Source organism: Belonocnema kinseyi, chromosome 7 (genome assembly GCF_010883055.1).
Source record: "Belonocnema kinseyi isolate 2016_QV_RU_SX_M_011 chromosome 7, B_treatae_v1, whole genome shotgun sequence".
Lineage (NCBI taxonomy): Eukaryota > Metazoa > Arthropoda > Insecta > Hymenoptera > Cynipidae > Belonocnema > Belonocnema kinseyi.
In genome coordinates, this window is record NC_046663.1 from 117,034,738 (window position 1) to 117,047,035 (window position 12,298).

Here is a 12,298-nt window from a genome sequence, read left to right on the forward strand (position 1 = left end):
TAAGGACAACCTCTGCATTTTTCCGGGAGCAGGTGCTGCGGCGAATTCAAGACGACGATCCGGCAAATGTTTCGTGCACCCTGAGTACACGGAGCGACTCTAGAAAAACCGCCTTCTGCATTTTTCCCGCAAATATCTTAGCATCTGGTTGACACGCAGGGATGCTTTTCAGATTATTAACCAGGGAAAGCTTAGCACCTCCAAGATAAGGACGATTGGCTTCACAGAATGTTCCAGATATAACCGTTGCAACTCCCTTACAGGCCTCAAGTTAACAACAGGAAAAATTGTCGAGAATATGAAGTTCGAGTATATGCGGCGCTTCTCATTCTCGACAATTGAATCTATTTCTTTGGAAGCGTTTAGCGGGACGGTATGAAGGCTATTGTCGTAAGAGTGGCAGATATGGTAATAAAGTACTGTTAGTGACGCATTATATCTTTGGATGTAGGTCGTTCCTGCTTGTGTTCGACAACTCGATAGCATGAGTCCTAGATTTTTGGGGTATATGTTAAAGTGGAAATGTCTGGCATTGCCCAAATAAAACCCTCCGTGCCCGAATTTAATCCGGGTGACTTAGGAAAAGAAAAAGTTAGCTCACACGACATTGACTAATCCTCCGCATTTCTGTGGAAGATACCATGCATTCTCTTGTTGAGGAGCTTTTCACGGAAATTGTTCTCTTGTGCTTTCTTAATCCGGACTTACAGGAGTGAGTACTCGATATAGATAAGATTTTATGCGTTTTTCTCACCCCTGATATTGAAGTCAAGACCAAGTAGTTAAGCAGCCTCCTCTGCCCCTTTGTACACAAACGCTCGTTTGCCAATTTCTTCGTGCTTCCTGACCATTTTAATAAAACGGTCCCGTCCATTTGCGACTATATTTGCTGTACCAAGAATAATCCAGATGTGAAAACATTAAAGATTTAGTGTTCCACGATGACCTTGACGGCGTAAGATGTCGAGTCGCGGAACAGAAGACTTAAGGTGCATGCTCTTGTTCAAATGCAGAACCTTTCGTGTCCCGATATCAAGGGATCTGAGCTCGTCCTTCGTCCATGGTGTAACTCCAAATGAATAGAGTAATACCGGGATGGCAAGCATGTTCGTTGTAGATACTTCGTTCTTTGTCGACAGTTTAAAAGACCAAATCTGCCGGATGAGACGTTTTTATCTGCTTCGGAGAATATCCTTCATAAATATCACATCGTGAATGTGGCTCTGTGGCACGCCAAAGTATGTTTAGTTCTGTCCAGCGCGGCGGTCTTGTATAGCTCTTCTGTCGACGAGCTCAGGGTCTTCAAGAATGACATTAAGTTTTCTTAGCTTCAAATAAACTTTGGCGCATTTTCTAAATCCATTAAGATGTCCTTAAAGTATTCCTTGACGATCCCAAGAGCTAGGTGTAGTCGTTCCTTATTTTATGCATAGATGTTAAGATTACACAGCAACACATAAAAAGTTGCGGATCTGGTAACAAGACACACGTATTCCTATGGATTTTGGGGCGCTGAATTCAAATTCGGTATCTAAAATCACCCATCCCGTCATGGTTGAGCCAGAACCTCAAAAAATGACGAAAAATCATGCACTGACGCAAATAAATTTCAAAATATTACCAGTGATGTAAATTTTCACTTCAAAAACATGTCGACAACTGTGAAGGATCAACCCTTGCCTGATATCAACTTATTTAATACAACTTTACCCAACAGAACCTGACCTCACCTAACCTGAATTAACAGAAATTTATTGAACTACACGTAAAGCTCTCGAAGCATATTTTCCCAGTAGCAAATGTGTGCTACATCGAATGGGTCAACTCGAGCCTAACCTAGTAATAAATCTAACCTAGCCTTACCTAACCTAACCTAACCTCACGAAATACAATTAAACTGATTGTGTTGTCCCGTTGTGTTTGCGGTACCGTTTCATTCAGCTTCGGCTTAACCTACATAGAGATTCAACCTATCCTAACCTAACAAAACCTGACCTAACCTAGCCGATTACGCTGGCAACCCTGTTCTTGCGTACTTTCATATTTTGACATTAATAGCAGTAAATGTCTGAGTTTCGTAACCGCCTGTTGCTAGCATTATTCGCCTGTGTCTGTAACCAGGGCACCTCCACGTGGTGACGGTGGGCAACGGATCCACATTAGCTGAGTCCCTGGGTAAACGGCGTTCATGCCTTCATGGCAGACACAGGATTTAAAAGTGTATTACGATGCAGAGAAAAACCCTAGTATCGGCATCTGGTCAGGGTGCAAAAGCGGGCTCTCCGACGTCGCCATCATGCAACCGTAGCTCTTTATCAATGGATCACTTGGTTGGTGTAGAGTCTCATGCTACAAGGAAAAAAACCGCAAGCATTTCTCAATCGCATGCCTGCAAGAATAGCCGTTATTGCGAAGGACTGCTACTTTTGCATGAATTCCGTCAAAGGGTTCAACGCCAAAAATAAAAATAACATTTTGTACATTAATGTGTGCACAGTCACAAGAGCAATTGAAATCAATAAAAATGCACTCCCGACTGATTTAAAAGCTTTAGAAGATGATAGAATGGAAGTTGAAAGTCAAAGTCATGGAGACGGTAGTCTTCATTCTATCGCGACAGGGAAAAGAATTCAGTAAGTTTTTCGTTAAAGACGAAGAGACGTCTTTAGTGTACTGCACTGACGTTAACGGACTAATGAACCACTTGAAGAAAAGTGTGTACAGAGACGAAGAATGACGACTTTTCATTGATTCGTCAAAACGCAGGGTTAAGGCTGTTTTACTGCATAACACGAATACTTACGCTCCTATCCCTATAGCTCACTCAACGGTCATCAAAGAAGAATGTAACAATGTTAAAATGCTTCTTGAAAAAATTAATTACACGAATCACAAATGGCAAATATCTGGTGATCTCAAAATCATAACAATGATATTAGGCCAACAATCAGGTTTCACGAGAGAGCCATGCTTTATATGCCTGTGGAATAGCAGAGATCGAGCCAATCATTCCAGCAAAAAACATTGGCCTTTAAGAGATTCATTCAAACCTGGTTCTCATAATATCATCAACCAAAGCCTCGTTGATCCAGAAATGCTATAAGTATATATCCCATAAATTCCCTAATGTTTCAGACGCTAAATTGAAAGAAGGAGTCTTTGATGGACCACAGATTCGAATATTGACAAGAGATACTAATTTCGTGAGCCACATGACGAAAATTGAAATGGACGCTTGGTAAAGTTTTAAAGCAGTAAACGAAAATTTCCTCGGTAACAAAAAAAGTCCAGACTACGAGAATATTGTTGCGAAAATGATAAGAAACTACAAAAAGTTAGGCTGCTTGATGAATTTAAAACTTCACTTTCTAGATTCCCATCTGGATAAGTTTCCAGAAAATGTTGGTGATTTCAGAAAAGAACAAGGGGAACGTTTTCATCAAGACATAAAAGTGATTGAACAACGATATCAGGGTAGATGGGACGAGGTCATGATGGCTGATTTTTGCTGGATGTTGAAAAGGGAAACGAATGTAGGTCTTAAACGCAAGTGAAACCCTTTGCATCGTTCCTTCAAAGAAAAAGGACACGTTATAGCAGGCAGAAAATAGATTAAAGTAGGTCTACAAAATCAATTTAATTACGATAAAAAGCAAGATAAAATGTAAACACGAAAGATGGTATAAATATATCCCTTAAGTTTAAGAAAAGCAGAGAGAAAAAATTTTTGAATAAAACTCTTATTCATTTGCATGTTTAAGTTACAGTTCTACATTTTAATTGATACAAACATTGTCAGGTTAATTGAAATGGGGTCAATTCTACTTGTAGTTCTAAGTTTCTTCAAATGAGTAATGTGCGTCTAAATTTTTAACCATCTGTAGTACAATGAAATGAATTTTCTTGTGTTACAACGGGAACGTTTAAGTTAAGTTGTGTTGCGTTAAGCAAAATTGCGTTAGGTTCTGTTAAGTTAGATTCATTTGTATTTTAAGATCGAGTTAACCTATTAAATATAGTACACATTTAAGACTGAGTACCGTACGCTTACATAGCTACACGTGTGGTTGAATTTCATTCTGCTAGGTTAGGTTAGGTCAGGTTTTGTTAGGTTAGGATAGGTTAAACCTCTATGTAGGTTAAGCCGAAGCTGAATGAAACGGCACCTCAAACACAACGGGACAACACAATGAGTTTAATTGTGTTACGTGAAGTTAAGTCAGATTAGATTAGGTTATGTCAGGTTTTTTTAGGTTAGGATAGGTTTGACCTCTTTGCAAGTTAAGCCCAACCTGATTCAACCGGTACCGCAAACACAACGGGACAACACAATCAGTTTAATTGTGTTTCGTGAGATTAGGTTAGGTTAGGCTAGGTTAGATTTATTTCTAGGTTAGGCTCGAGTTGACCCATTCGATATAGCACACATTTGCTACTGGGAAAATATGCTTCCAGAGCTTTACGTGTAGTTCAATAAATTTCTGTTAATTCAGGTAAGGTGAGGTCAGGTTCTCTTGGGTAAAGTTATGTTAAATAAGTTGATATCAGGCAAGCGTTGATCCTTCAGAGTTGTCGACATGTTTTTGAACTTAAAATTTGCATCACTGGCATTATTTTGAATTTATTTGCCTCAGTGCATGATTTTTCGTCATTTTTTGAGGTTATGGCTCAACCATGACGTAATAGGTAATTTTTGATACCGAATTTTAATTCAGCGCCCCAAAATCCATAGGAATACGTGTGTCTTGTTACCAGATCCGCACACTTTTTTTGTGTGTGGCTGTGTTATCCATGTAAAATACATTTAGCTTCCAAGTTTGCCGCCAAAGTACCCCTCGGAATGACGAAGTGCGAGAGATGGTGGCAATAATATGAGACAAAAGAGGAGTAGGCTCATGGTGGCGTCCTAAAAGACACCTCTCTGAAAGGTGACGCTGTTAGTTGTCACACGATGTTTTCCAGAAGAGATTGTACATCTGGTTTTCCAAAGCGTCATCAAAAATCAAACTCTCCATGCACATCACGATGTACGGATAAACCCTTAAGCTTTTGAAAAGACAGATGCTAAGTCTACGGGAAGTCGAATCGAAAGCTTTACGGTAATCAATCCAGGCCCTCAATAGACCACGTTGGTAGAATGCTGATCTTTGTGTGTGTGTGTATTTACACTCCCGGTCAGCAAGTATTGCCTACCCTGAGCGAAATAAAGGAAAATAGGATGTTTTATAACTGTGTTAAAAAAATTCAAAATTGAGTTTTGTATAATAAAAAAACAATCGTTATTTTTTCCATTTTTTTGGTTTCAAAAAAAGTATGGGATTTTCAAATAAACCTGTAAATTTAAAAAAATTAAAATAAATTAGATACGTATTTACGTTCTCTTTAAAATGAATCCAAGATGAAATTTTTTTATTGAACCGTTTGAAAGTTATGACATTAAAAATAAAAACTTTTTTCAACGCGAAATATTTCGGAATCTATGCATTATAGAAAAAAACTCCCAAGAGAACAATTGTTTTGGTTGAACATGTAGAACAAACGGATTTGTAAATTTTATGCATGAAACTTTAAAAATATTGATTGAAAAATAAATAAAAATGGTTACAATAATTAATAAGCAGTCGTGGACAATTGACCAGGAATGATCCTGAAGGAATAACTTCTAAGTGGAGGCCTAACTACTGAACCGAAAGCTGAATGGCACCTGAATGAGCGGTCTTAAATGGTGATTTCGGGATACCGGATGACCTCTCACAGTATGCATCCTAATGCTCACTTACTAGATTGCTACGATGCCAGCATTATCCCTATTCACGGGGGCTCTATAATGCGTATGCATACTCTGTGGTGCCAAAAACACCCAGAGCTTCAGCACGTTTCGCATTAATCATTGCGAAATACCTGTTATTAATGAAGCGCGGAGCGCTTCCTCAACTGCTGCTTGGACAAGCCACAGATGAAGATGAGTAAGTGACATTGAGACAAACCGCGAAATACAGGTACCTTTTAAAAGATGATAGCGATTTCTGGACAAGGAGGAACATTGACATGCAGGTTTCATCTAAGCCCCAAAATCTGGCTGAAATGGATGCCTCCCTTCATGAGGATATCTCGGAGGGGTCCAACCTCAGAACCATCAATTGTTCCGTTTATAGTGCTGCGAGATCTTGGGCTGATTCAAATCAACGCTAAAACCGACGATGGATGAAAAGACCAAGCGACGCTTGCATCAACTGAAAAAGAAGATCAGATGGGTAACACAGAATGCATCCAAAAGCTTGCCGACAAAAGCCCAACGAGGTCGAACTTCATTGGAGAGAGATATGAAAGATCCCGAAAATACTGGAGTTGTAAGTAGATACTGGTATAGCAAGATGCCAAGAGAACCTGCTAATTCGCAGGTGCATCTGCAAAGACGCAGCAGCCCAACAGCGTGTCCTGCCAGTCGCCTGGATTGACTGCCGGAAATCTGACTGTTAGAAAGTCTGAAGTTTCATCCACACATAGTAAGATGCATGGAGAGATTTATGCCCCTTTGAAAAACTAGATTTACTATCTCATCTAAGAAATATCGAGTGAGAATGAACAAAATCAACTCCCATAGGGGCGTTTTTCAGGGCAACACCATGAATCCTCTGCTTTTTTGCATCACACTTCTGCTTCTATCTCACGCATCACGAAATTTTTCTGGATACCTCGATGTCGACACTAATTATTGTGAGCATAATATCACTCATGTATTTTATATGAATGACCTAAAGATCTATTCTTTTGGTAAAAGCAAACTTCAAAGTGCTTTAAATATCGTCAAACAGTACACAGGAGAGATTGGTATATACTTTGGATTGGAAAAATGTGCCAAAATTCATCTGAAGAAAGGAAAGATTATTGGCGTTCCCGAGGAACCTGAGCTTGTGGATATACGTTTTATTGGACATCTTGACACTGGAGAGACCTATATATACCTGGTCGTGCCTAAAAAACGCATTCAGGATGCAACTTTAGTGAAGGAGTCTCTCCGAAGCAGATACAAGCATCTTTCTCGGAAGATTTGGTCTTCAAATCTGTCGGCGTTGAACAAAGTATCTGCGACTAACATGCTTGCCATCCTGGCTCTACTCTACTCGTTTAGAATGGCTCAATGGACGAAGGACGAGCTTAAAGCCCTTGACATCGCCACATATAAAATCATGCATGTACATAAGAGCTTACAGATCAATTCGTCTGTTCCGCGATTATACATTTCACGCCGTCAACGCTGACGCGGACTTCTGAATCTCCAGTGTCTTTATAATCAAAATGTACCAAGTACGGCTTACATCGTTCCAAACGGCAGAGATGCTTTTCGCCCAAAATGGTCAGGAACCACGAGATAATTCGCAAAGGAGCGTCCTTTTACAAAGCCGCATAACAGGCGGCAGACCCTTGGCCTGCATTTTCACATCAGAAGTGAGAAAAGTGCATTACTCCATCTAGATACTTCTTTTCTAAAAGCCGAAGTGAAGAAAGCAAAGTTAGAAAAATTCCGCTAAAAGCTAATTGACAAGAACATTTACGAAAACTTTTACAGAAACGTTCAAAAACAGTCCTTGTCAAAAGAGCAAACTTTTGCTTCTTTCAATTCATCAGGGCCTAATTCAGGTACAGAGGGTTATATTTCACATGTCAGGACGGTGTAATTTTCAACTTTGCATACCACGACCGCATTTTATGTCAAGAAGATTCCAACGACATGTGCAGAGCATGTCATGCACACGCCGAGTACCTAGAACACATACTAACTGGATGTCCTAACTACGCGGAACCTACGTAACTGACATAATGACATAATAACATAATGCGGCTACAAAATATTAGAAAAGTTAACAAGAACAATTGTTATAAATAATTCTCGTGATAAAATATTCAAATTTAAGGTTTTATCAAATTTTAATTTTCTTTAATCGCTAGAATGGCTAGTGATATTCCTGAAAAATGTATGTTTTATAATATTTAGTAAAATATGAAAATTTAAATCTTAATAAACAATATAGATAAACAAATTCGAAATTTTGGCAGTTTCATTTAGAAAAAGTCGGGGTTTCAATCGCAATAGATTGAGAATGAATCATAACACTACATGCTAAGATTCACTCAATATAAAATCTTTTGATAATAACCCATGGACTTGATAGGCAAATCCCTAAGTTTGCAGAGATTCATATCAGAAAACAGGACAGGCAATGAATGCAGAAAAAAAGTACTTTTTCATAAATTTCAGAATTTTGACAAATTTCTTCTTTCGTAACTGATACATGGATCCGAACTCACTAACAGTTTGTGTGCTAAATCAGTGTTAGTAGCAACACGAGAAAACTTGCGTGAATTGAACTCTCGAAAATTCCTGTAGTCTTTATTCCGAGCGTCACCTGCTTCTTCGGAAAACTGTCCAATTGGTAATGCAAAATGTTTCATAACATCAGCTCCATGCAATAATATCTTATGGACAGTTACAGGCATTTAATACCAAGGGTAAAAACGTGCGTACAGTTTTGCGGTTTCCATAGTATATATTTCAAATGTTTCCAAGTCAGTTGACTCTGTAGTTGTTAATTTATGCAGAATGTACGCAAGTCTTTCCACTAACTCTAAGTCTATCCCTGTAATTTCTGCTATTATTTCAGGGTCTGAAAAAAACCTTCTTGCGGTATTCCCGTAATTGGATGTGCCTGAGCCTTGTTTAACTGCATCTATTATCAATCCTGTCTTCCGATGAAGAGCTTTGCAAATTCGAGTCTTCGCCTTCTTTTGCAAATCTTTACATACATCCGTATCTACTCGCCATTTCTTAAAATCGAGTCGATAGGCTATATGTAAAAGATTTTCCATAAAGTGAATCCTAGCGTGTAGTGTTGACAATCCATAATCATGTGACTTGATATCTACAACTTTCCCTTTGACTCTATCAAAGTTATTCATCTCTTTAGGTGCAGCAAAAAAAGCCTGGCAAACTGTTTGGTCGAGCAACGTCAACATCATATCAGTTTTTATCACAAAAGTACCGGAATCGTTCTTTATTATTGTGGGCTTCATTTTACCGATTTCTTTTTGAAGTGATGATATTACTAAACTGGTTTTTTCTGGGGTTTCTTTTGCGAATTCATATAGCATTGGCCTGCAATATAATGTTGACAATGGATTAGGCTTTTGTCATACTACAGAATTTACCAAATTCTCTAAGTGAAGTCACAGTGGTACCATTGAAACCGTAAAGATACTATTATCCACCATATCTGGATCATGTTTCTTTTGCTTGTACGTGCTTTGACTCGAAGAATCATCACACCCGTATTTTACAATTAATTTAGAGTTATGAGGTTTCCTTATATCCGTAAATGGAAGAGAAATATCACGATTTTTAAAAATCCGATATATCGTATGATCTAATAAAGATTTCAAGCCGATTGCAAAACCCTTTTCCGTTATCTTAATCGAAACTGAATAAAATTCTTCTTTAGCTTTTGCCAAATTTTCGTATGCTAGGTAAATGTCAGCATTTATCTTTTTTGCCCGCATATAGATCATGTAATACTGACTTTTAGACAAATCAGTTTCCTATATTAACGCCAAAGCTTCTTCTGATGTGTAAGGAATCGTGAAATGATTCATATTTCCATTTTCATCGGAAGGTAAAATTTAATTAATGAATTCTGATACTTTCTTCCTATTACATAGATGTCACCTGAGTTAGGTCTTCCACATTTGTCATTACTTTCAGGTAGAAAATCCACGATAAAATATATGTTCAACCAACCTGTAAACTTGTTGTTGAAACAAGCTTCACTAAATGCTGAACTCTGCCATTACCGTTTAAAATGAGGGATAAAATCATCATTCAATTTGTTTTTAACCTTTTCCAGTTGCTTATCGCTCAAATTAAATTCTCTTTTTAAATACTGCGCCAAATCTTCCACACCTCCACTGGAATTAGAAATCAAACAATCGGATTGGGTCTTTTTGAGAGCTTTTAATGCATCCATTTTGTCTTAATGGAACACCATTTATTGGACAAATATTAAACCCAACAAATTTTTTTACAATTGCCTAAAATTATTTAGTACTTGCATATATTATTAACCAAAAATACCAGAATTAGAAAACGAAACAAATATAATGTAATGCAAAAAAGAATACAATTGTGAATTGAAAACTCTTAGACCAATGCACATATTTCTGAAAGGGAGTATTGAAACAAGTGAAAGTTATTAAAACAAAAGATAACTGTGAATACCATGGCTGCGGAAAAGAATTATATATCTAAATTATTCATTTGAAGGAATTAGATTTTTTGTACGTGAAATTGACTTAATTTGGAATTTGTTTATCTAAAATGTGTATAAAGATTTGAGTTGTTATATTTTACTAAATATTATAAAAGATACATTTTTTAGAAATATCAGTTGCCATTCTAGCGATTAAAGAGAATTAAAATTTTATAAAACCTTAAATTTGAATATTTTATAACGAGAATTATTTATAACAATTGTTATTGTTAACTTTTATAATATTTTTGTGACTAGCAGTCATGCATCCAATAGCTTAAAACATTTCCAGTGCAAAAACAAAAAAAAAATTCTATGCGATAGGGCCAAAATTTTGAATTTGTTTATCTAATTTGTTTATAAAAATTTAAATTGTTACATATTATTAAATAATATTATATATTTATCATTTTAAGAAATACCTGAAGTCGTTCTGGCGATTGATGGAAATTATAATTTGAAAAAATCTGAAATTTGGATATTTTGCCATAAGAATTGTTTATAACAATGGTTATTATAAACTTTTAAATTATTCTTGTAATTATATATCATTCCTACATTAATATTAAGCACTTTTATTAAACAGAAAATTTTTTTTACCGATAATAAGATTATTTGCTAATTTGTTCACAAAATTTGTTTTTAACAAATAAATGGAGTAATGAGCAAATTATTTGTATTCTATGAGTCCCTAAACATTCATTTAAGATAATATAAGGTTTACCCAAGCAGTAATTAAAGCGTAACAAATAGTTATGTAAAAAATTTCAGTTTTTCCATACTTTGAGTGAAAAATTATTAATAAACAAGTAGAAGAGACAAAAGTTCAGAGAGTCAAGCTATTCAGAATTTAATGAACTTAATTTTCAAAAAAAATAATAATCGAACGAAAATTGAAGGCTCTGGACATTTTTGAACGAAAAAAGTGCATTTCTTCCCACTGTGCGGCCCTAAGAGTCCTTTATTACCATGTTTGTCGCTCTTACGGTGTTAACCGCGACCCTGCGCTGCCGAACGCTCCGTGAGAAATAGAGTCAATCTTAACAAACGAAAAGTGCCAAATTTTCTGGAGCTACAATTTTCAGATAGTCGTCTTTGTTGCACATTCTAACCCTGACATCTTTTAACCCTGAACCAAAATATTCAGTTAAAGTAATTGTCCTTGTGATCGGTGCTCCCGGAGTTGCGAAGGTATTACTCATTCGTAACCTTAAAGCCATACCAGCATTCCAAAAATATGCCAAGATACGTAATAGATGGATGCAGAAAGCTGTCGTTCTTTGATCACTCCTTGTCCTCAAGACACACGAGGGTTTTGCCGTCCTGTCGTCGTGATTTGATCGTTTCCAGTGACCACCCATCTCGCGGTCGTGAGACGTGGTTATAAGTGTAATTTACCGCGGTTCAACTGGAATCCGGTTTCATTTCTAGATGACGGCTATATATATGCATATATGGCGGTTAAAGAAACACCGCAGGGTCCCCCTGGGAGCAGCTAACGTCTAAAAATGACACCAACTCTCAGTGGAACCGCGGTAAGTCTCAACTATGAAGGAATTTCACGATTGTGAGATGAGTGGACCCAAAGAACGACAAAACCACATTGGAAAGCCGGCGAGAACCTCGTGTTTCTTCAGGACTCAGAGCAAACCAAGGATGACAGCCTGCTGCAGCGTCGGGCCACTGAATGTAGAATCTGTAAATTTTAAAACTGTAAATGTGGCATTCTGTATTGAATTCTTATAGAGATTCACAAGTTTTCGTTGAGTTTCCGGGAGTTCCGAGACTTCTGACCCTGCTTGTGATCAGAACTCACGTGGGATTCTTCTCGGATCGGCTAAACTTGGCGGCTTTCGGATTCAGTCAGCTGTTAATTCAATGCCTAGGAGGGTGTGTGAAATTCCTCTACACCACTTTATCTCTGTCCACACTTGGTACCGACTGTGTATAAGGAAGACTACGTTATAGAAGATAACGATTAATTTAAAATACTTATA

The 12,298-nt window shown here is 37.4% G+C and overlaps 1 protein-coding gene across 5 annotated transcripts in view; it reads left to right on the forward strand.

Annotated features, from left to right (window-relative positions):
• LOC117177192 (L-lactate dehydrogenase) overlaps positions 1–12,298 on the forward strand; it is an 88,541-nt gene that overhangs the window by 67,406 nt on the left and 8,837 nt on the right. The gene's annotated exons all lie outside the window — the stretch shown is intronic.